We start from the raw sequence: 25,521 nt of genomic DNA, 5'->3' as shown, positions 1-25,521 counted from the left end.
GATAACTTGAACCAAGGGGCTGTATCTGAGAGCAGGTAATAAGATGATGACTAAGGGATGACCCTGGGATGGCACCAGCAAGTCATGGCTGACCTGCAGGAGCTAAGGCTTAGTTAACGGCATCCCCATAAGGGGCGGACTGCATCTCTGCCAGCACGAAAGTCATCACTAGGTGCAGTCCCCTCAAGCCTGGACAAAACCCCCAGCCAAATAAAACGGCTTTGTTTTCAAGTGACCCAGTCTGTGGCTTTGCATTAATAGCAACCGAAAACAGACACCTAGGAAGAAAACACAGTGGCCTGGAACTGAAACCCTGTTTCCTTTAGAAAACGGGGCAATCAAGTCATTGCTGGGGAAAAAAAGGGCCAAGGGTCCCAAAACGATGGTTTCTCCCCCACAAAAACTCCATAACACAGCCTGGATTCTCCCTGGTCATCCTCCCAAACTCATCACACACGGGGGAGCTGTGGGGCTGAAAGCAAGCAGCACCCGACGGATGGCTACAAGGCTGAGCAGAAGTCGCCTGTGTGCAGGGAAGGGACAGGACGCCTGGAGGCCAGTCCCCACATTGAAGGCCACAGAGGACTTAGGAAAGTGCTGTACCAGAGGTGAGATGGCGCTCACGGATTCCGGAGATGGCCTCGCGAAGCCCGGCATCCCGCCACAGTCTTTGCCCACAGGTTCCACCAGCTGCGCCTTCCCGCTCCTGTTTGCCCGGTCCCACACACTAACCATGTCACGGCTGCAAGGTGTCCGGGTCCTGTGGTGCCAGGTCAGACAGCTGTGGTGGTGAATACACCTTGAGTCTCCCCGTAGAGGTGCAGTCTCCCGGTCGCTCTCCACATAACTCAGATACGACTATGACGTCAAGATCCCACTAGATAATGTATTGTTGCCACGGTGCCTGATTGGACAGAATGTCCGGAAGTGAGCATGTGCAACGTCACAAAGACGCAGCCAATCAGATCCAGCCTAGCATGGAGGCCTCTCTTGAGGTCAGGCAAGCGGGGAAGAGGGAGGAGCAAGGTCTGAGTTCAGACCTCCAGGGCACTATGCTTCACGGAGCTGGAGGCCCTATCAGGTGCATGATGATCATGCTACCTGCTGGGATCTCTCCAGATCTTCTTTATCTGGGTTCCTGCAAGGATGCTGCCTGGAGCCTGCCAGGACCTGCTGTAGGTGAGTTACAATTTAATGGAGATTTATTGGCTTCTGGGCTTTTCTTTTTCTTTAGATTTTTGACTCACTTTTTCGGTTGGGTCTCTCTCTCTCTTTTTTTTTTTTTTAATATTGACAAACATCAATATTTTGTCCCATTTCTCTTGTACATATGTGTTTCCTTGTCTTATTGTCTTTTAATATTATTTTCTATTTGCAGTTTATTTTATGTGTTAATTTTGTAATCAATAATCTTGTTAAATTCATTTATGAGTTGTATCTGTTTTAGACTATGGATTATCTCAATTTATTAGTAATTACATTTATTGAAAGTTTTATTGCTTAGATGTTGATCTCTACACCTTAAACTTTCTTTTTGCTGTTTTATTTTCCTGACTTCTGCAGTAGGAAGTTGGAGATAGTGGAAGCATCCTTGTCTAGATTTATTCCCAAGGAAAAGCATGCAGTGACCCTTCAGTACTTGTTTGTTGTCAGTCCCTTTCAATCTTAATCAGATTAAGGAAGTCACTGTTTTGTCCCATCCTGCTAGCAGGTTTTTTTTAGCTAAATGCTAATTTTTTTCAAGATTTTTTTAAAAAGATGTATTCACAGCTGTGGGAGGCAGAATCCGTCTCCTGCAGAAGGCGAAGCCCTCCTCCCATAATATGGCACTGATGAGGAGTAACCAGCTTTTACACAGCTGATTCATCTTACTACTAGAAGCCGCAGGAGCCGATTCATCCTCTCAATAGAAGAGAATGGCATGCTCGACACGTGGACAAGCAGAGCACGGATTGGTGGAGAGGACTATAAAGGAGAAGAGAGACGGCACAGTGGTGTGGGTTGGTTGGAGAGTGCGTTGGAGAGTTCACGGGGAAGTTCGTTGCTTCGTTCTTTCTCATTTCTCTCTACTTATTCTTGCTTTGGGAGTTCACTGTTTGCTTATTCTTACTTTACTATAGAAAAGACTTGTAAAAAAAATTGGGAACAACAAGTGTCCGGTCCGGTGCCGTGACTCGGATCTGGACGGGGGGAAGAAGCTGGAAAATACCAGAGAGAGAGAATAGGGAGAGCGTAGGAAAAAAGCCGGACGAAAAGTGCCGGTGAGAAGCTAGTAAGAACCCAGGCAAAAAGCCGCGGGGGTAGAAAAATAGAAGCTAGGAAAGAGGCATTTACTGGGGATGCCCGGGAGACTCAGTCTTCCACTACGCCCGCCGCTCCAACATGTCGCGGACGGTACAGACAATGGAGTTCTTTGGCTACTCCTTGCCCACTGGCTACGTCTTCTTCCTCATGCTGGGCACCATCCTCTATTTCTCCCTAAAGATCATCCGTTATGGGCTGAATGTGGTTCCTCTCTCTCTCCCTACTCCCCACCTCCTTGCAACTTTTCTTCTAAGCGAGGGAAACGAGGGGGGAGGAAATTTCACGCATTCGTAAGAGCAGTCGTAGAGACGTCCCCTTGGTTTCTACAGCAGTGGAGACAGGTGGGATGGCAATTGCGTGCAGCTGGGGAATCCATAGAAGTGCTAAAGCTGTGGCCACTCGTTGATCAGGCGCTTCAGGATCCCACGGAAGGGATCGAATTATTGCTTAATGAGGGGAGTGAGTTGCAGGAAGAATTACGGCAGGGCAGCCAGGCGAGCAGCTATTGTAACGAACAGGTGAGAAGAAAATCAAAGAAGGATTTAGAGAGCCAGGAAGCTTACGGCGGGGAGGAGGAAGCTGAAGAGGGAACCTCGTCCCTGAGAGAAATGCCAAGAATATATCCTGGCCCTACAAGGCTGGCAAATTTAACCATAAAGGATGAATCACCACCCCGGTATCACCCATTAGTACTGCCAAAGTTTCCTCCTGTAAAGAAAAGCCCTTTTTTTCCACATGAGATTGAAGAAGAGTGGGAGGAGGAAGAAGGAGTGATGGAGGGAGTAGGAATGCAGGAAGAGATAGAAAGGCCAAGAACCGAAAGCAAGCAAAGGGGAGCTGTTTATAGAAAACCTGCTTGGGAGCAATACCAGGAACCAGGCCAGGTGTTCCCTGTAATTCAAGATCAGCAAGGAAATAGGGGTTGGACGCCTCTTGATCACAAATTAAAGAATTGCAACAATCAGTACAACTGTATGGTCCCCATGCAAGTTTTACACAGGCAATCCTTGATAACATAGGACAGCAAGGCCTAATACCCGAGGATTGGAGGAACTTAGTAAAGGCGGTGTTAGGCGGGGGTGACTTCCTCCTATGGTTAGCTGCTTATAGAGAATTTGCTCGAGAATATTCAAAGCAGAACTATAGAGCAGGGAATCAAACATGGGATGAGGAAATGTTAAATGGAGAAGGGCGATTTGCCAATCCCGATGATCAGGTCCGACTACCAACAGCTGTCCTCTTACAAGTAAGAGAGATAGCAAGAAGAGCCTTGAAGGTGGTGCCCAGAAAAGGTGAGATAAGACACAGCTTGACTAAGATAGTGCAGGGCTCTACTGAACCTTACGCTGATTTTGTGAACAGATTAATGGAAGCAGCGGGAAATATTTTTGAAACTGTGGAAGAAGCAATGCCCTTAGTCAGAAGATTGGTGTATGAACAGGCCCATAAAACATGTCGTGAAGCTCTTAGACCATGGCAGCATAAAGACATCCCTACCTTCTTGAAAATCTGTAGGGATGTCATGGATGATGTGGCTTCTGGATCACATGCTGCAGTAGCAATGACCCGACAATTTAGACAAGATATGAGGGGACGAAAATGCTTTAAATGTGGTAGAGAAGGGCATTTAATGAGGGAATGTAGGGCGAAATTTCCAGCCCGAGATCAGCAGGGCATGGAGAACTCGAGAAGACCAGGCCTTTGCCCACGCTGTAGAAGAGGGAACCATTGGGTCAGTGAATGTTACTCTAAAATGCATAGGGCAGGCAATCCTCTGAGGGTTCCAAATGAGCTGGGCCCCATAAAAAGACCAGGTGTATATGGACAACAGCCAAAAAACAGAATGTGTGCCCCTGCACCCCAGGGCCAAAACAATCGGTGGGTGCCACGGTCCCAACAATACAGAAACCAAGTATTTACTGCTCAGAGTTACGAGCCACCGGGTATTCGGTACTCACACCTCAAATGGGAGCACAAGCCATAGAGGTGATGGCAGAAACAATTTAGGCTGGGCAGAAGGGACTTGGAATAATTATAGGAAAGGCAACAAATGCTTTAAGAGGCCTAATGGTCATTACTGGAGTTGTCCAATTACCCTTTGATAAGTTAAAGGTGCTGCTACAATCCACAAAGGGCATTGTACAAATTAAGCCAGAAGAACCTGTGGCTCAGATGCTGATTATGACTGGAGCACAGGATGTTAGTGGACCCCAAGGGGAGAAATTTGCAGCCTTATCCATGTCTTTAGCAGATCGACCCCTATGGACCTTAACCATTAGAGGAAAGTCAATTCAGGGCCTGCTAGATACGGGCGCAGATGTAAGTATAATTTCTGAAAATGATTGGCCAAAGTCATGGCCCCTTCAGCCAGGAGATAATACTTTAGTAGGCCTAGGTGCAGCCATGACACCATCAAGGAGTGCTCAGGTGCTTCGTTGGCAGGATCAAGAAGGGAACAAGGGAAATGTGCAACCTTATGTTAGTGCACTCCCCATCATATTATGGGGAAGAGACATTTTGGAACAAATGGGACTGACATTAACCAATGAAGACCAATTGGAGAGTTCTCCAGGATGGCGTATTATGTATAAAAAGGGGTATCAGGAGAGAGGATTAGGCTCCAGAGGAGAAGGCAGAAGGGACCTAGCCCAGCCCAAAGGCGACTTTAAAAGACAGGACACAGGTTTTTCGTGGGGGCCACTGAGATGCAGCCGCTGCCATTATCATGGCTGGACAACAAGCCAAAGTGGATACCACAGTGGCCCCTTACCCAGGAAAAGCTGGCTGTGGTAAATGATATAGTGTTACAACAATTAGAGGCAGGCCATTTGCAACCATCAACCTCCCCATGGAATACGCCAATATTTGTGATAAAGAAAAAATCGGGGAAATACCGGTTGTTGCATGATTTACGGGCTGTTAATCAGCAGATGCAACCCATAGGGGCATTACAACCCGGACTTCCGGTTCCTACTACGATCCCAAAGCATTGGCCATTAATAGTACTCGATCTGAAGGACTGCTTTTTTAGCATACCTCTACATGAACAAGCCACTCAGAGGTTTGCTTTCACCGTACCTTCCATTAATCATCAAAGTCCCGACAAAAGATACAAATGGAAAGTGCTTCCCCAAGGAATGACTAACAGTCCTGCCATATGCCAGCTATATGTTGATCAGGCAGTGGAGCCGGTTCAACAACAGTGCCCAAAAGTACAAATTTTACATTACATGGATGACCTGTTAATAACGGCTGAAAGTGAAAGTCACCTTATGGAAGCATATAAGCTGCTGCTATTATATTTGGAAAAAGTTGGGTTACAAGTAGCACCAGAGGGGGAAACGGCAGACAGAATTTTAGAGGGACGCGGGTTTTGAAGTGGGAATGTCCAACAGACTGACTACAGGAGAGAAGGAAAAATAAATAAATAAATAAATAAAAAGGTGGGGGCATACTGGTACAGACAAGTTCCACTCTCCACCAACCTTGCAAAGGCCAGCAAGAGACAAAGAGCTGGGATATACATAATAAAAGGGGAGAGTTAAGGCTACAATTCAGTAGCCTAGGCAACCCAGTGGGAGTCCAGAAGAGAAACCTAGCCTGCACAGACTCTTTGGGTAGAAGCCAGCAGAAGCTAAATACCATCCATTCTGCTCAACCTTGCAGTATTACTTACCTCCTGAACAAAAAATAAAATAAATAAATGAATAAATAAATAAATAGAGATTTACCATGCATAACCTGAGGGTGTCACCTTTGCACACCTGTAACCCTGAAGAACCAAGCAGGGCTCTCAGGCCACACCCATCTCAAGCATCCAAGGCTCCTCCAACAGCAGGCAGTCCACTGAACACGGACATAGTATAATAATAATAAAAAAAAAAACTCACAGTGAGGGAAACAGAATTAACCATGCCAAGCAATAAAAACAGAAATCAAGGGAACAAGATCAACGATGACATTATGATGCCTCCAAATAAACAAAACAACCCAAGCCAAGATTATGAAGATGAGGAAATAGAAGAAATGTAAGACACAGTTTTCAAAAAATTTATGATAAGAACATTTAGAAGTTTTCAAAAGAAAATCCTTGAACTACAGAAATCCTTATTGGACAGGATTGAAAATCTCTCTCGTGAAAATGAAATTTTAAGGAAGAATCAAAATGGAACACAGAAACTAGTAGAGCAGGAAAGTGTGATAGTGAAGAGAAATCAAAATGAAATGAAGAGCTCAATAGATCAAATGACAAACACATTAGAGAGCCTTAAAAACAGAATGGGTGAAGCAGAAGAGAGAATATCGGACTTAGAAGACAGAGAACAGGAAAGGATACAGTCAGACCAAAGAAAAGAAGAGGAAATTAGAAATCTAAAAAATATTGTTGGGAATCTACAGGATACTATTAAAAAAAAACAACATTCGAGTTCTAGGAGTTCCTGAAGGCATGGAGAGAGAGAAAGGATTAGAAGGCCTTTTTAGTGAGATACTAGCAGAGAACTTTCCAGGTTTGGAGAAGGACAGAGACATCCTAGTACAGGAAGCTCATAGAACCCCCAGTAAACATGACCAGAAGAGATCCTCACCACGACACGTTGTAATTAAACTCACCACAGTGAAACATAAAAAAAAGATCCTAAAATGTGCAAGAGAGAAACGTCAGATTACTCTCAGAGGATCTCCAATCAGACTCACAGCAGACTTCTCATCAGAAACACTACAGGCTAGGAGGGAATGGCGAGACATAGCCCGGGTGCTAAGAGAAAAAAATTGCCAGCCCAGAATATTATATCCTGCTAAGCACTCATTTGTGAATGAAGGTGAAATAAAGACCTTTCATAGCAAACAGAAATTGAAAAACTTTGTGACCACTCATCCGGCCCTGCAAAAGATACTTAAAGATGTGCTACACTCAGAAACACAGAAACACGGCCATCAATGTGAAAGAAGGTAAAGGAAGAACACCTACCAGTAAAAGAGCATGGGAAGCTCAAAGCATATACTAGAAAATATCTCCGGGAAAATGGCAGGGCAAAGTCACTATGTATCAATAGTCACATTGAACATTAATGGTCTGAATTCTTCAGTTAAAAGACACCGTTTGGCTGACTGGCTCAAAGAACACAACCCAACTATTTGTTGCCTACAAGAAACACATCCCTCTAACAAAGAGGCATGCAGACTGAAAGTGAAAGGTTGGAAAAAGATATTCCATCCAACAAAAACCAAAAAAAACACAGGTGTAGCCATATTAATATCAGACAAAATAAACTTTAATACAAAAACTGTTAAGAGAGGCAAAGACGGGCACTATATAAATGATTAAGGGTTCAATTCAACAGGAAGATGTAACTATTATAAATGTATATGCACCTAATTACAGGGCACCGGTCTATTTAAAAGATATGTTAAGGGACTTAAAGGGAGACTTAGATTCCAATACAATAGTACTGGGGGACTTCAATACTCCACTCTCAGAAATAGATAGATCATCCGGACAGAAGATCAACAAGAAAACAGCAGATTTAATCAACAATATTGCCCAAATGGATCTAACAGATATCTACAGAACTTTCAATCCTACATCTAAAGACTTCACATTCTTCTCAGCAGTGCATGGAACCTTCTCTAGGATTGATCACATACTAGGTCATAAAGCAAGTCTCAGCAAATTTAAAAGAATTAGAATTATACCATGCAGCTTCTCAGACCACAGTGGAGTGAAGCTGGAAATTAGCAACTCAGGAAACCCCAGAAAGTATGCAAACACATGGAGACTGAACAACATGCTCCTGAATGAACACTGGGTCATTCAAGAAATCAAAAGAGAAATCAGAAACTTTCTGGAAGTAAATGAGGATAACAACACAACATATCAAAACTTATATGATATGGCAAAAGCAGTATTGAAGGCAAGTTTATAGCAATAGGGGCCTATATCAAGAAATTGGAAAGGCACCAAATAGATGAGCTTTCAATTCACCTCAAGGACCTAGAAAATTTGCAGCAAACCAAACCCAAATCTAGTAGGAGAAGAGAAATAATTAAAATCAGAGAAGAAATTAACAGGATTGAATCCAAAAAGAAAAATCAGCCAAGCGAAGAGCTGGTTTTTTGAAAAAATAAACAAAATTGACACCCCATTGGCCCAACTAACTAAAAAAAGAAGAGAAAAAACCCAAATCAATCAAATCAGAGATGAAAAAGGAAACATAGCAACAGACACCACAGAAATAAAAAGAATCATCAGAAATTAGTACAAGGACTTGTATGCCAGCAAACAGGGAAACCTATCAGAAATGGATAGATTCCTGGACACATGCAATCTACCTAAATTGAACCATGAAGACATCGAAAACCTAAATAGACCCATAACTGAAACAGAAATTGAAACCGTAATAAAGGCCCTCCCAACAAAGAAAAGCCCAGGACCAGATAGATTCACTGCTGAATTCTACCAGACATTTAAAGAACTAATTCCATTTCTTCTCAAACTATTCAGAACAATCGAAAAAGATGGAATCCTCCCAAATTCTTTCTATGAAGCAAGCATCACCTTAATCCCTAAGCCAGAGAAAGATGCAGCACAGAAAGAAAATTATAGACCAATATCCCTGATGAATATAGATGCAAAAATCCTCAATAAAATTCTTGCCAATAGAATACAACAACACATCAGGAAAATCATCCACCCAGACCAAGTGGGATTCATCCCTGGTATGCAGGGATGGTTCAACATTCGCAAATCAATCAATGTGATTCACCACATTAACAGACTGCAGAAGAAAAACCATATGATTATCTCAATAGATGCAGAGAAAGCATTCGATAAGATTCAACACCCTTTCATGATGAAAACTCTAAGCAAATTGGGTATAGAAGGAACATTCCTCAATATAATCAAAGCAATTTATGAAAAGCCCACAGCCAGCATCCTATTGAATGGGGAAAAGTTGGAAGCATTTCCACTGAGATCTGGCACCAGGCAGGGATGCCCACTCTCACCACTGCTATTTAACATAGTTCTGGAAGTTTTAGCCAGAGCCATCAGACAAGAAAAAGAAATTAAAGGAATACATATTGAGAAGGAAGAAGTCAAACTATCCCTCTTTGCAGATGATATGATTCTTTACTTAGGGGATCCAAAGAACTCTACTAAGAGACTATTGAAACTCATAGAGGAGTTTGGCAAAGTGACAGGATATAAAATCAATGCACAAAAATCAACAGCCTTTGTATACACAAGAAATGCCATGGCTGAGAAAGAACTGCTAAGATCAATCCCATTCACAATAGCTACAAAAACAATCAAATACCTTGAAATAAACTTAACCAAGGACGTTAAAGATCTCTACAATGAGAATTACAAAATCTTAAAGAAAGAAATAGAAGAGGATACCAAAAAATGGAAAAATCTTCCATGCTCATGGATTGGAAGAATCAACATTATCAAAATGTCCATTCTCCCAAAAGCAATTTATAGATTCAATGCAATCCCAATCAAGATACCAAAGACATTCTTCGCAGATCTAGAAAAAATGATGCTGAAATTCATATGGAGGCACAAGAGACCTCGAATAGCTAAAGCAATCTTGTACAACAAAAACAAAGCTGGAGGCATCACAATACCAGATTTCAGGACATACTACAGGGCAGTTGTAATCAAAACAGCATGGTACTGGTACAGAAACAGATGGATAGACCAATGGAACAGAATTGAAACACCAGAAATCAACCCAAACATCTACAGCCAACTTATATTTGATCAAGGATCTAAAACCAATTCCTGGAGCAAGGACAGTCTATTCAATAAATGGTGCTGGGAAAACTGGATTTCCACGTGCAGAAGCATGAAGCAAGACCCCTACCTTACACCTTACACAAAAATCCACTCAACATGGATTAAAGACCTAAATCTACGACCTGACACCATCAAGTTATTAGAGAACATTGGAGAAACCCTTCAAGATATTGGCACAGGCAAAGAATTTCTGGAAAAGACCCGGGAGGCACAGGCAGTCAAAGCCAAAATCAACTATTGGGATTGCATCAAATTGAGAAGTTTCTGTACTGCTAAAGAAACAGTCAGGAGAGTGAAGAGACAACCGACAGAATGGGAAAAAATATTTGCAAACTATGCAACAGATAAAGGGTTAATAACCAGAATCTACAAAGAGATCAAGAAACTCCACAAAAACAAAACCAACAACCCACTTAAGAGATGGGCCAAGGACCTCAATAGACATTTTTCAAAAGAGGAAATCCAAATGGCCAACAGGCACATGAAAAAATGTTCAAGGTCATTAGTAATCAGGGAAATGCAAATCAAAACCACAATGAGGTTTCACCTCACCCCGGTTAGAATGGCTCACATTCAGAAAGCTACCAACAACAGATGCTGGAGAGGATGTGGGGAAAAAGGGACACTAACCCACTGTTGGTGGGAATGCAAACTGGTCAAGCCACTATGGAAGTCAGTCTGGAGATTCCTCAGAAACCTGAATATAACCCTACCGTTCAACCCAGCCATCCCACTCCTTGGAATTTACCCAAAGGAATTTAAATTGGCAAACAAAAAAGCGGTCTGCACCCTAATGTTTATCGCAGCACAATTCACAATAGCCAAGACCTGGAACCAACCTAAATGCCCATCAACAGTAGACTGGATAAAGAAATTACGGGATATGTACTCTTTAGAATACTATACCACAGTAAGAAACAACGAAATCCAGTCATTTGCAACAAAATGGAGGAATCTGGAACACATCATGCTGAGTGAAATAAGCCAGTCCCAAAGGGACAAATACCATATGTTCTCCCTGATCGGTGACAACTGACTGAACACCAAAAAGGAAACCTCCTGAAGTGAAATGGACACTATGAGAAACGGTGACTTGATCAGCATAGCCCTGACTGTTAATGAACAACTTAATACATTATCCCTCTTAGTAGTTTTTTTTTTTTTTTGGTCTGTTCTACTTAATATGACTGGTTTAATTCTGTAATTAATACACAGTTATTCTTAAGTGTTGAAATTTAACTGAAATGTGATCCCTGTTAAACATAAGAGTGGGAATAAGAGGGGGAAGAGATGTATAATTTGGGACATGCTCAGGCTGACTTGCCCCAAATGGTAGAGTTAGAAACATACCAGGGGACTCCAATTCAATCCCATCAAGATGTCATGTACCAATGCCATCTCACTAGTCCAAGTGATCAATTTTAGTTCAGAATTGATCATAATGAAAGGACTAAGAGTCAAAGAAAGCACACAAACAAGTTAGTACCTGCTAATACTAACCGATAGAATAAATAAAGGGGAGAGTGATCCAACATGGGAAGCGAGATACTCAGCAGACTCATAGAATGGCGGATGTCCTAAACAGCACTCTGGCCTCAGAATCAGCCCTAAAGGCATTCCGATCTGGCTGAAAAGCCCATGAGAGTATTTCAGGCATGGAAAGCCAAGACACTCTGGCAAAAGATCTCTGCGAGTGAGATCCCAGTGGAAAGAACAGGTCTTCAAAGAAGGAGGTACCTTTCTCTGAAGGGAGGAGAGAACCTCCACTTTGACTACGACCTTGTCTAAACAAGATAAGAGTCGGAGAACTCAAGGGGCTTCCATAGCCTTGGAAACTCATGACTGGAGCATGGGGAGATTACTGAGGCCATAAACAAGAGTGTCAATTTGTAAAGTCAACAACAGGAGTCACTGTGCACTTACTCCTCATGTAAGATCTCTGTCAGCATGCTGTACATGGAGACTTAATGCTATAACGAGTACTCAAACAGTATATTTCACTTTGTGTTTCTATGGGTGTGCAAACTGTTGAAAGCTTTACTTAATGTATACTAGACTGATCTTCTGTAAAAAAAAAAAAAAAGAAGAAGAAGAAGAAGAAGAAGAAATTATCAATTCCCAACTTGACTCTCACTGGGATTAAACATGACAATAGGTCTGATCTGATTTCATCATCATATAAAAAATCATCTATTATTTTTCACTTTATGTTTCTGTGTGGCAGCAAACTGTTGAAATCTTTACTTAATGTATGCTAAACTGATCTTCTGTATATAAAGAGAATTGAAAATGAATCTTGATGTGAATGGAAGGGGAGAGGGAGTGGGAGAGGGGAGGGTTGCGGGTGGGAGGGATGTTATGGGGGGGAAGCCATTGTAATCCATAAGCTGTACTTTGGAAATTTATATTCATTAAATAAAAGTTAAAAAAAAAAGTAGCACCAGAGAAGATACAAAAAGGGGAAGTAGTACAGTACTTAGGGCTTAAAGTAACTTCTGAAAAGTTGACTCCATTAGAATTTGAAATTGCAATAGATGGGTTGCAGACCCTTAATGACTTCCAAAAATTATGTGGCAATTTAAATTGGTTGAGGCCCTATTGTAAATTAACCACCGAAGATATGATGCCAGTATTCAATATATTAGAGGGAGATGCCCAGCTTGATTCCCCTCGTAGATTGACAAAAGAAGCCCGCTTGACGTTACAGAAAATCGAAAAACAAATTAAAGCAATGCAGATGGAAAGATGTGATCTACAAGCCCTAGAAATATTAATTTTTATGGAACAGCTGTATCCCTTCGCAGTCATTTGGCAAGGAGGACCCTTGTTGTTCGTATACCCACATTCACATGCACCGCGTGTACTATACACCCAAGGCATTGCTGTGGCTGATTTGATATTAACAGCAATAAAAAAGGCGACAGAAATGGCAGGGAAGACTCCAAAGTGATGTGTAGTTCCCTTTGCTCAAGAGGCAGTAGAAGCCTTTACAAGGGAATGCTGGCAATGGGCATACATAGTTCTCATTCTACAAATAGAGATTGACAATCACTACCCTCGCCATCCATTTGTTAACTTCTGCACACAGGTTTCAATAAAACGGGTGCAGAAGGTGCGAAGGGATCCAATTCAAGGGACAGTTACCGTATTTACGGATGGAGCTAAAGGCGGAACATGAGCAGCTATACTTGGCAATCAACGATATTTTGTTTTAACAGCATCCCCTTCTCCACAACATGCAGAATTAGCTATTATCGCGACAGTATTACGCAGAGAGAGCGCACCCATGAATATTTTGTCTGATAGTGCATATGTGGTGAATGCAGTTCAGATGCTTGCTACACAGTGCTTTATTCTTAAATCCTCCTCAGTCTATTCTTATTTAAGTGAAATTCAGGGGTTATTAAATCAGAGAGAGCATGTTATTTACATAGGCCACATAAGAGCACATTCTAATTTACCCGACCCACTTACTCGAGGTAACATGATGGCCGGTCATTATTCAAGATTCTTGCTTGCATGCACTGCTTTGGAACAAGCTAAAGAATATCACTCTAAATGGCATGTTAACATCCACACTTTAAGTTTTAAATTTAATATTCCCTGCAAGCAAGCAGAAGGTATTATTAGGTCCTGTGAAAAGTGCGTTGTTGCCATAGTTTCAAAGATTCCTGCGGGAGCCAATCCCCGTGGTCTTAAACCAGGACATATCTGGCAGATGGACGTTACACATATCCCTTCTTTTGGGTGACAAAGCTGTGTTCATGTCACTGTAGATACATATTCAGGCGTAGTTATGGCCACAGCCATGAATAAAGGAGTACAACAAGTAATCAACACTGCTTGCAGGCTTTTGCAGCCTGGGGAGTTCCTCATGTGATCAAAACGGATAATGGCCCAGCGTATACATCAGCTTGTTTTGCTGCATTTTTGAAAGAATTTGGAATATCCCATATTACCGGTATTCCATACAATCCACAAGGGCAAGCTGTGGTAGAACGCACTCATTTATATTTTAAAAATTTAATAATTAAACAAAAAGGGGGAATAGGGGAAATGGCCGCATCCAATAAAGATGCTTTGGCCTTAGCTCTTTATACAATTAATTTTTTGAACAAGAAAAAGAACGGCAAAACACCTGCAGAAATGCATGCTCAATCAGCTGATAAGGAATCAATACAGTGGGTAATGTGGAAGGATTTAGAGGACAATCAATAGAAAGGCCCATTCCCCTTACTCAGAAGCGTACGAGGCGCCGTTTGTTTCTTTCCGCAGGGTGCAGCACAACCAATATGGACCCCCGAGAGAAGAATTCGCTTGGTGAACCTACCAGCAGAGGAGCTAGAAGAAAAAAACTCCATTTGAGGAAGGAAACAATGAATAACCAATCCCTGGGATCCTTGGAATATGGGACATTTTCAATGAACCCTGAAGTACCACGACAAACAAGACAGTCAATAGCATGAAGATCACGCTGAACTTTATACAGGCACGTATCCATGCCTTTAAAAATAAAAAGAAGGGGGATCTGTGGGAGGCAGAATCCGTCTCCTGCAGAAGGCGAAGCCCTCCTCCCATAATATGGCACTGATGAGGAGTAACCAGCTTTTACACAGCTGATTCATCTTACTACTAGAAGCCGCAGGAGCCGATTCATCCTCTCAATAGAAGAGAATGGCATGCTCGACACGTGGACAAGCAGAGCACGGATTGGTGGAGAGGACTATAAAGGAGAAGAGAGACGGCACAGTGGTGTGGGTTGGTTGGAGAGTGCGTTGGAGAGTTCACGGGGAAGTTCGTTGCTTCGTTCTTTCTCATTTCTCTCTACTTATTCTTGCTTTGGGAGTTCACTGTTTGCTTATTCTTACTTTACTATAGAAAAGACTTGTAAAAAAAAGGGAACAACAAGCGTCCGGTCCGGTGTGGCTCCTCCGCGTGCGGAGGAGCAGCACACAGCATTCCAGGTTCATGTAGTGGAGAGTGGTCCAAGGTGGCTCAATGTTGGTCGCTCTGTGAACAGAAAGCCATAGACCTTGGAATCCAGGAAACGGAGCATATGTAGGGACCAATGTCCAGAGGAGGGAGAGGTGGAGCTGGTGGAACCCGTCACATTCTTTCTGTAGTTGTTTTTTAAAAGGTCTTATCTTGAAAAAAAGTTTGTTTAATGTATTTCATGCATTTATAGGGATAATCATGTTTTGTTCTTTATTATATTAATATTTCTCAATTAAATGATTTACATATGGTGAAATATTCTTCCATAAGGAATCTGACTTGAGTATCTTTTTTACTGTGCTGTTGAATTTAGCTTGCTTTTACTTTGTGAAAACTGCTCCATCTGTGTCTGTTGGGAATACTGGCCTGTGGTTTTCCTCACTTATGATGCCAGCAGCACAAGTGGTGGCTTAACTTCCTGCACCACAAAACAGGCTCTATTCCTAGGCTTTTGTGTCAGGAGAATGTCTTATAAAATGAACTTGGAAGAATTTTAGAATTGTTATTATTTAAGTATTTGGTAGAATCTGGCAAAAATGTGCAGGTTCTGGACTTACTTTAATTGGCAATATTTTATTAGTTGTTTAATCACTTGGCTGATTAATATTCTGTTCATATTTTCTGTTTTGTCAGGTCCAGCTCATTTGTCTAATTGTCTAAATATCACCACATATTTGACTCCAGAAACTTCAGACATGAGGTGTTCATAATCAGTCTCAATTCTAACATATTTTTGTTCTTTTTTTTTCAGTTTCAGTTTGCAGTACCAGTATCTATGCCACCGCTCATGCACACAGAATAAACTACATTAATTCACACTCTGAACAACAAATTAGCAATGAATTCTGTTATTGCTTTTGTTCTCCTTTTTTCTTAGGTGCACAATGAGTTTGCTATTCTGTCTGATTATTGCTCTGTGTCCTGATGGTAAGTGGCCATGTCTCACTCTACTTTCTTCCTTTCCAACTACCAAATGCTTCTCCATTTGCTTCTCTGGAGATAAGATTTAAAATGCTAATCTGTTCAAGTAACTACCGCATTTTTGGCATCCTACTATTTACAACTTGCGGTTTAGAAAATGAGCACATTTTCTTGTAAAAATAACTATTTTAGTTATTGGATAAAATATTTGGATGTTTATTAACATATTTTGCAAAAAATTTTACAAAAATAGCAAGGACATAAGTTTTTAGTGTTGAAATTGTGTCAATTATATGAGTGTTACTGATCAGTTATTTCAATACTTTTACTGTCTATTTCTCCTGACAGATCAAGACAACTCACATGGAAGTGCAATTTTTAGTTCCATTGCTTAGCCAGTTCTCATTGGGTTTTTACCAAGTGACTGGTTGCATCATATTAAATGTGAACAACTCTTTCACAAAATCTAACCCGTTGTATTTGGTATTTCAGTGAACTGTAATTTGATAATACAGAAAAATCGGTTTTGGAAATTTCTTTGCTACTGTGATACTGACCATGTTCTCCCATAATTCATCTAACATGCTAATTCAGTCATGTGTTTATGCTATTGTCTACAGACAGCAGTGTGAACTGCTTTCAAAATCATTAGGAAAAATATCTATCCAGAATAATAAGGAAAACACTATTGTAGTGATTTTGAATTATAAAAATAATATAAACAACATATTTTCATTGTGGTGTTGCTTTCTCTTTACATATAGATTACAAAATAAGCTACATCTTATATAAGAAGTAAATCAGACATACACAGAAGGATGCACTTCCAATTTTTGTATGTATTGACCCAGAGCTGATGCATTCAACAAAAATGGGCTGTCGCAGGTTTTGGTGTCATTTGGAGACCTGGCTGTGGACTTCACTCAGGGGTAGTGGCAGGAACTGGACCATGCTCAGAAGATCCTGTACAGGGATGTGATGTTGGAGATCTACAGCAGCCTACAGTACCTGGGTGAGTAAAACTCCTTTGTAGTTCCCAAACGGAACACTTTCTTCCCATTTGACAAAGAAATGTACTCCTTATAAGTTTTAGTGTTGGGCAGCAATAAGGTTTCAGGCCATGAAGCATGCAAAAGAGAGTCAAATTTATACTTTTGTTGCACAGCTTCTGGAACCAAGTGATTGTCCCTCAATAAATCTAACTGTCATTTAACACAGTCCAGCATTATTTTTTATTTACCAGGTACTGTCTTACCAAACCTGAGACAATCTTCAACCTGAAGGAAGAAGCAGAGCCATGGGCAGTGGCAAAACTCATAAACCAGAGCCTCTCCGCTCAGTCACTGCACACTGAGCAGGGAGGCTGGCACACAAAGAGTTACAGAAACACCTCAGCAGGCATTTACTGTGTATTGCTCCCCTCACTCCTTTTCTCCAAGTTCCAGCCATGGTAACAGATGATGGCATTCATCAGACACAGGCATTCTACAGTCTCCAAGGAAAGCTGTCACATGTATTCTTCTATGTGTTTTTCTGCTCTTGGTAAATATTTTCTTATATCCACCAAAAATGCAATAATTTTCTGGATGTAGTAATGTGATTTCCAGGCTAGATACATCCCCTAAATCCTAATTTGCTTCCACACCTCTTTCTATTCAGACAGGCATGTCTGTATTAATTTGTAATTGCTTATTATTTGTGCCATTCACAGGCACTGATTTCTCCGTTGTTGCAGAGACCAAGCTCCCATTTGTGGTGCTGTTTAAGGCACAGTTGTTTCCTTGCACAAACATGTGCTTTCTCTCTTTCTCTATAGGGTCAGACAGTTGTCCCTGTCCTGCACATGCAAGCAAATGATCTAATAAAGTGTTCCTGTCTTGTAGGCTGAAGGGTCAGAAAGAGGCATAAAACATAACACTTTTATAAGAAAACAATATGAACAATTGAAGTCTTCTAGCATATTACTCCAGCATTTTTTAAACTAAGTGTTTCCTATTTTTAAAAATGCTCATTGGTTGTTTTCAGCTACTTGAAAATCAGAGTGACAGGGAGAAATAGAGATCTTCCATCCACTGGTTCACCCTGCAAATGCTTTTAACTGTTAGAATTGAGCCAGTCTGAAATCAAAAGAACTCCACATAGGCCTTTCAAATATGTGTCAAGGTCTCATTGTTCATTGGGCTTTTACCAACTGACTGGACTATTATCTGGTGGCTCCCAGGATATACTAACAGGATGCTGTATTAGAGGAAGAGTAGGTAGCATTCAAACAGGTACTGTTAGAGAATATAGGCATCTCAAGTAATAGCTTGAACAACTTCACAAAGCTGTCTATCTGCCTTGTTTAAAAACATTTAATGTGGTTAAAATATCATTGACCACTGGGATAACTATTCATTTTTATATTAATATATTCAGGGAAAAACAATGGCCACAGATCAATACCTTTTTTAATATGTTAAAATGGTATCTAGAGTAAACAGAAACATTATTGCATTTACATGAACATTCCGAAAGAAATGCTTAGATGTGGTTCATATATATGGTTCCCTTTTTCTTGTTTCAGTTGTCCACAGAAAGGATGGCCTGTTTAGAACCACCCAGAAAAGTCAAGAAATGAATTTGAGTTATGTTTTAATCATAAACAACTTATCAATTCATAAGAGAGCTGAATTAAGAAAAACATCTAATTTATTCTCAGGTCATATTTGAAAACTGATCATACAAAAGGGGAATTGTTCAGGAAGGAAAGCTGAGGCATATAACTTATTTTTGAATGTGATTCTCTGTAGGGGACCTGGCAAGATGCAAGCTGGAGAGAAACCTGATGATTGCAGTGTTCCTGGGAACCCCATGCAGAGCTGGGAGCCACATAGTAAGCTTCACAAGATTCAGAATGGGCAGCAGCCTTTGGAACACACTGGGCAAGGGAAAGCCTTCAGCAGGAGAGGGTATTAACATGGGAACAGGATCATATTGAGGAAACCTGTAACAAGTCAACTATCATTGTAGGAAACCCAACTCAGAAATCCTTCATCAAAATTACTACCTCAAGAGATCGCAGCAAACACACACAGTAGAGAAACTCTATGATTCATTTGAGTGTGATGAAACTCCCATTTACAAATCAGATCTTAAAGTAAAGCAGAGTACATTACAGGAAAAAACTCTTACGCATGTAATCCCTGTGGAAAATCTTTAAACTGTAAATCCTGCCTTACTATCCATCACAGCACTCAGATAGGGGAAAAGCCCCATGACTACAACAAATGTGGAAAAACTGCACACAGAGGAGAAATATTATGAATATAATAACTGTGGAAAAGGTTTTTGCCAGCAGTCAAATCTCATTATACATTAGAGAACACCCAGGGAAAAAACTTATGAATGCAACACATGTGAAAATCATTTTGCTGTAAGTCAGAACTGATTATACATCAGAGAATTCACACAGGGGAGAAATCTTATGAATGTTAAACATATGAAAAACTCCTTTGCTGGAAGTCACAAAGTAGAGAAACTATAAATGTAATGAATATGGAGAAAGTTTCCATTAGTTCAAACCTAAATAGGCAGCATAACATTCACACATAAGAAAAACCTTTTGAATGCAATAATTATTGGAGTCATTTTGCTGGAAGTTACCCAACAGACATCAGAGTTCACACAAAGAAAAAGTCCTAACAATGGAATTGTTGTGAAAATCCTTTTTCCAGAAGTCATTCTTCAACTCACATTAAAGAAATCACAGATGAGGAAGGATGTGACTGTAAGAAGTTGTTCAGTCATAAGCCAGCTTTCACTGTCTATCAAAGAATTGATAGAGGACAAACTCTTAATGCATTGGAAGAGGAAAAACCTTACAATCTAAGGCAAAGTTCAACAAATTTTAACAAGTTACACCACAAATCACTAAAAGTGTAATGAATGTGGAAAATCCTCATTCTTGGCCTGTACAGATTTGGGGTTGGGAACATGTAAATGAGTTGTGCTTTCAGATATGAATTCTGTTAATGAATATTTCCTGTGTAACAGTTAAAAGACCAACTTAATTATTTACAAAGTTATTATATGTTGTAGCTATTGTGCTGCCTGCCAGTGATTCTGCAGACATTAGTCTGTAACAGACCAGTGTTACAACCCCAGGCAGGTCCCCTAAATCAAAAGCTTAGCACTGATTGTCTGAAAGACCCTGTGGGCAGCAGAGGGGTAACCTCAGCCAGCAGAAGGCTCCTCTGCTGGAAACAAACTCCGTGATGGGATCAGTAGTATGAGTTCAGACTGGATAAACAAAAGATGCTGCTGCATCTCTGATTTGGCTGCTTTGTTATATTGCTCAACCTTAATTGTATATTTGGTGAGGTCAAGTTGGGAGGCACAAAATCACTTATAATTGTTAAATCATCCTGATAGATTAAAGATTTTATCAATATTAAATTATTTTGTCTCTAAAAATGCTTTGACCTTGACGTCAACACTTTTCTGGAATAAGTATGACTACTTTATCTTTTGGGGGGTTACTTTCCAAGAAAATAAATTTATTTAAGCAGGTAAGTGTATAAATGAATAATACCTTTTTTCCTTATACTCTTCTTATTCTGGCATTTGATGTTTGCATCTCATGATTAACACTTGAAATATGCCCAGGGCATATGCCTAGGGCCAATTAATAGCAGTGGAGGTGGAAGAAAGTAGCTTCAAGACTGTTTCGGGGTGGAAAATAGAAAAGCAACAACTATACTCAGAGCATCCATCATCTCAATTGTAGCCAAGTTACCTAGCAAGTGTCATGCCACCTTGATGAAGTGTCCATCCTGAGTGGGTACATGCTGGGATTTCAACTAATTATAAATCTAATGAGAAGTCAGAAAGGAGTTTGTGAATGAGGAAGGGAAGTTCACAGAATGTAAATAAAACTGAGGGTCACCTAAAAGGAAGGGAGAATAATGAAACCAAAGAAGACTATATTAAAAAGGATTTAAAGCTACAATACTATAAGACAGTATAGAAATTTTTGTACTAGTGTCTTTGTTGTCAGGGGAGGGGAGGTAGGCTATGCTTTACTCCATATTCTTGTCTTTAGATGAAAACAAATTCAAAGTAGATAAAGGGATAAAGAAAGCAAAATTTATTTAAAGGGATAGTACAAATTCAGATGGGAATGTAGGCAACCTCAGGAGAAAATGACTATTGCAATTTAAAAGATTTGGTGTTCTCCTTCTGAGATCAATCCCATTCACAATAACCACAAAAACAATAAAGTACCTTGGAATAAATTTAACCAAGGATGCCAAAGACCTCTATGATGAAAATTACAAAACACTATAGAAAGAAATAAAAGACGACACAAAATGGAAAAACCTGCCATGCTCATGGATTGGAAGAATCAATATCATCAAAATGTCCATTCTCCCAAAAGCAATTTATAGATTCAATGCAATCCCAATCAAATTACCAAAGTCATTCTTCAAAGACCTAGAAAAAATGATGCTGAAATTCATATGGAGAAACAGGAGACCGAGAATAGCTAAAGCAATCCTTTATAATAAAAACAAAGCTGGAGGCATCACAATTCCAGACTTCAAGACATACTACAGGACAGTTATAATCAAAACAGCCTGGTACTGGTACAAAAACAGATGGATAGACCAATGGAACAGAATAGAAACACCAGAGATCAATCCAAACATCTATAACCAATTCATATTCGACAAAGGACCTAAAACCAACCCCTGGAACAAGGACAGCCTCTTCAACAAATGGTGCTTGGAAAACTGGATGTCCACATGTAGAAGTATGAAGCAAGACCCCTACCTTACACCTTACACAAAAATCCACTCAACATGGATCAAAGAACTAGAGTTGCGCCACAACACCATGAAACTAATTGAGAACATAGGGGAAACTCTCCAAGATATTGGAACAGGTGAAGAACTCCTGGAGAAGACCCCACAGGCACGGGTAATCAAAGATAAAATAAACAAATGGGATTACCTCAAATTGAAAAGTTTCTTTACAGCAAAGGAAACAGGAAAGTGAAGAGGCAACCAACTGAATGGGAGATGTTATTCACAAACTACACAACAGATAAAGGATTAACAACTAGAATCTATAAAATGATCAAGAAACACCACAGAATCAAAACAAACAACCCAATAAAAAGATGGGCCAAGGACCTTAACAGACTTTTTCAAAAGAGGAAATCCAAATGGCCAACAAACACATGAAAAAATGCTCAGGATCCCTAGCCATCAGGGAAATGCAGATCAAAACCACAATGAGGTTTCACCTCACTCCGGTTAGAATGGCTTACATACAGAAATCAACCAACAACAGATGCTGGCGAGGATGAGGGGGAAAAGGGACACTAATCCACTGTTGGTGGGAATGCAAACTGGTAAAGCCACTATGGAAGACAGTTTGGAGAGTCCTCAGAAACCTGAATGTAGCACTACCACAGGACCCAGCCATCCCACTCCTTAGAATTTACCCAAATGGAATTAAAGGGGAGAAAAAAAGAGCCATTTGCACCTCAATATTTGTTGCAGCTCAATTCACAATAGCTAAGATATGGAAGCAACCTAAATGTCCATCAGTGGATGACTGGATAAAGAAACTATGGGATATGTACTCTGTGGAACACTATACAGCAGTAAAAAACAATGAAATCGGGCATTCACAACAAAATGGAGGAAGCTGGAAAATATCATGCTGAGTGAAATAAGCCAGTCCAAAAGGGACAAATATCATATGTTCTCCCTGATCGATGGCAACTAAACGAGCATCTAAAATGATACCCATTGAAGTGAAATGGACACTATCAGAGACAATGACATGATCAGCCCTTATCTAGACTGTTGAGGAACAACTTAGTATTTTATTCCTTTTAGTATTTTGTTGTTGTTGTTGTTGTTCAGTTTGTTCTACTTAATACCACTGGTTGAACTCTGTAATCAATACATAAAAATACAATATATAAAGACACTGGTGTAGTTCTGTGGTAAAGATGGGCTGAAATCACAGATATGAGAATGAGAGTTCCATGTTTTTAGGGAACTCTCAAATGTGTCGTGGTATCTGATGCCTGTGACTGGAGCACATGTTGAAAGGCATCTGGTATATCAAGGCAAATGATGCTCAAGTGCTTATTAAGACAGAGTGAGTGTGCTAAGCCTGCAACCATCTTGGCTGCTTCTATTCAGCACAATCTTGGCAACTGTATACAGGTGTGGGATTTGGAGAGTGGGTGTCTTTAGCACAGGTGATGATGCAATTCTCTGATCCAAGAGCTTGCTAGTTACCAGCCTATCTTTCCTTTACTCAGAGATTTTTGCACAATGTTTAAAGGAGTTCAGGGGAAGAAGGTTAATCTGCTGTAACTTCATGCCACAGCAGGGTATTATCACTGTCTAGCCAGGGAATGAAAAACACTTACTGACTCAGAGATTTCATTTGATGTGCTAGAGGTTTTCTACCACTGACAATGAACAGAATTTCTGCCTGACCAACACTGTACAACAAACTGTTGAATTCGCAAAGAAACAAATTTGACAATTCAGAAGAGTACAACTGGAAAAGACCAAGGGTAAGTGTCGCTCCCCCTCTTCATGGAGGAACGACACAGGACCCTGCGCTGTTCTTTTGTCTGCTCGGCCCTTCCCGGGTTTGCTGCTGGTTCTTCCCGGGTTGGCTACCGTACCTTCCACCTCTGTGGAAGGGCGGTTCCCCCTGCCACTTTCCCCACTTCCGTGGGGGAGCGGCACACCGCCGGCTGGCTCTCTCGGGGGCTGCACAGGTGTTCCTTCAGATAGATGTTCCTGGTGCATTTTGTCTCTCTCCTGCTTTATAGTCCTCTTCCACCAATCCCAACTCTGCTACCCACACACCGAGTACGCTGCTCTCCTCCAATCAGGAGCAGAATCAGCTCCTGCAGGTTACTGGTTGAACTGGAGGCAGCTGTGTAGAAGCTGTTTACTCCTCTCCCAGCGCCATTTTGTGGGAGAGCAGATGCATAGAATAAGTCTTAATTCCAGTAACTTAGTCTAGTCCGAGTTGCTCCCCACAGGTAAGGACATTTTACTGCTTCACTGATGGTAGAAGATCATGGAACCACCTGGCTGGGTCAACACCTGACTACCATTCAGGTAAATACATATTATCTAATGCTATGAAATTATGACTATAAGAGGAGACATTTTTATTAAACATTTGTTTATTTGAAAGACACAGTGACAGACAGGAGAGCAGAAAGCAAATGATGTTCCATCTGCTGGTTCATCCCCCAAGTGGCTGCAATGAACAGGGCTAGGCCATGCCAAAGCCATGAGCCTGGATCTCAATTTTAATGTTCTACAAGATTAGCAGGGGCTCAAGTACTTTGGTCATATTTTATGCTTTTCCAAGCATACTAGCAGGGAGCTGGATCAGAGGCAAAGTAGCCAGGATATGAATTAGTGCTCTGATGTAAGATGCTGGCCCATCGTGCCACAAGACCAGCCCCAACTCAGGAGATTCCTAAGCAATGTACTGAAATAATGTTTTTATGCCTCCTGGATGCATATAGGAAAATGCAAAATGAGCAATATATTAAAGAAAGAATTGATAGGAAAACAGTATAAGAACAAAAATAATGGTAAATTTTCAGCCTTTTTCTATTACAAACCAAGAGAAGGCATATTGGTAACAGAACATCTGTGGGGCTGGCACTGTGGCATAGAAGGTGAAGATGCCACCTGCAGTGCTGGCATCCCATATGGGCACTGGTTCAATTCCTGGCTGCTCCACTTCCAATCCAAATCTCTGCTATGGCCTGAGAAAGCAGTGGATTATGGCCCAAGTCTTTGGGCCCCTGTACTCACATGGGAGACTTGAAATACACTCCTGGCTCCTGGCTTTAGATGTGCTCAGCTCCAGCCATTGCAACCATTTGGAGAATGAAGCAGCAGATGGAAGACTTTCTCTTTCTCTCTCTTCCTCTCTCCCCCTGCCTCTGTAACTCCACGTTTCAAATGAATAAATAAATCTTAAGAACAATTAGTGTGTTGTCTGTATGTGTGTGTATATATATATGTTGTCTGCATATATTTATTTATTTTTTTTTTTTGACAGGCAGAGTGGACAGTGAGAGAGAGAGAGACAGAGAGAAAGGTCTTCCTTTGCCGTTGGTTCACCCTCCAATGGCCGCCGCGGCCGGCGCGCTGCCGCCGGCGCACCGCGCTGATCCGATGGCAGGAGCCAGGAGCCAGGTGCTTTTCCTGGTCTCCCATGGGGTGCAGGGCCCAAGCACCTGGGCCATCCTCCACTGCACTCCCTGGCCACAGCAGAGGGCTGGCCTGGAAGAGGTGCAACCGGGACAGAATCCAGCGCCCCGACCGGGACTAGAACCCGGTGTGCCGGCGCCGCTAGGCGGAGGATTAGCCTAGTGAGCCGCGGCGCCGGCTTTGCATATATTTATATATACATATTTGTGTGTGTGCCATATATAAAGTTCAGCAATCACT

At 41.2% G+C, this 25,521-nt stretch overlaps 2 long non-coding RNA genes across 4 annotated transcripts in view; one reads left to right on the top strand and one right to left on the bottom strand.

Annotated features, from left to right (window-relative positions):
- The window catches only part of LOC100359069 (uncharacterized), a 195,356-nt gene that overhangs the window by 139,732 nt on the left and 30,103 nt on the right, over positions 1-25,521 (bottom strand). The window lies entirely within an intron of this gene.
- Positions 795-20,461, top strand: LOC127484104 (uncharacterized). Of its 2 annotated transcripts, none has more exons than XR_011382683.1 (4): positions 795-1,179; positions 14,381-16,027; positions 16,786-17,033; positions 18,814-20,461. It is a non-coding gene; the product is annotated as an uncharacterized lncRNA (long non-coding RNA). The 2 variants fall into 2 exon arrangements; XR_011382682.1 differs by having other exon boundaries at positions 803-1,179; positions 15,978-16,027.

This window comes from Oryctolagus cuniculus, chromosome 15, assembly GCF_964237555.1.
Source record: "Oryctolagus cuniculus chromosome 15, mOryCun1.1, whole genome shotgun sequence".
In the NCBI taxonomy this organism is placed as follows: domain Eukaryota; kingdom Metazoa; phylum Chordata; class Mammalia; order Lagomorpha; family Leporidae; genus Oryctolagus; species Oryctolagus cuniculus.
This window is presented reverse-complemented; position numbering and strand designations above follow the sequence as displayed.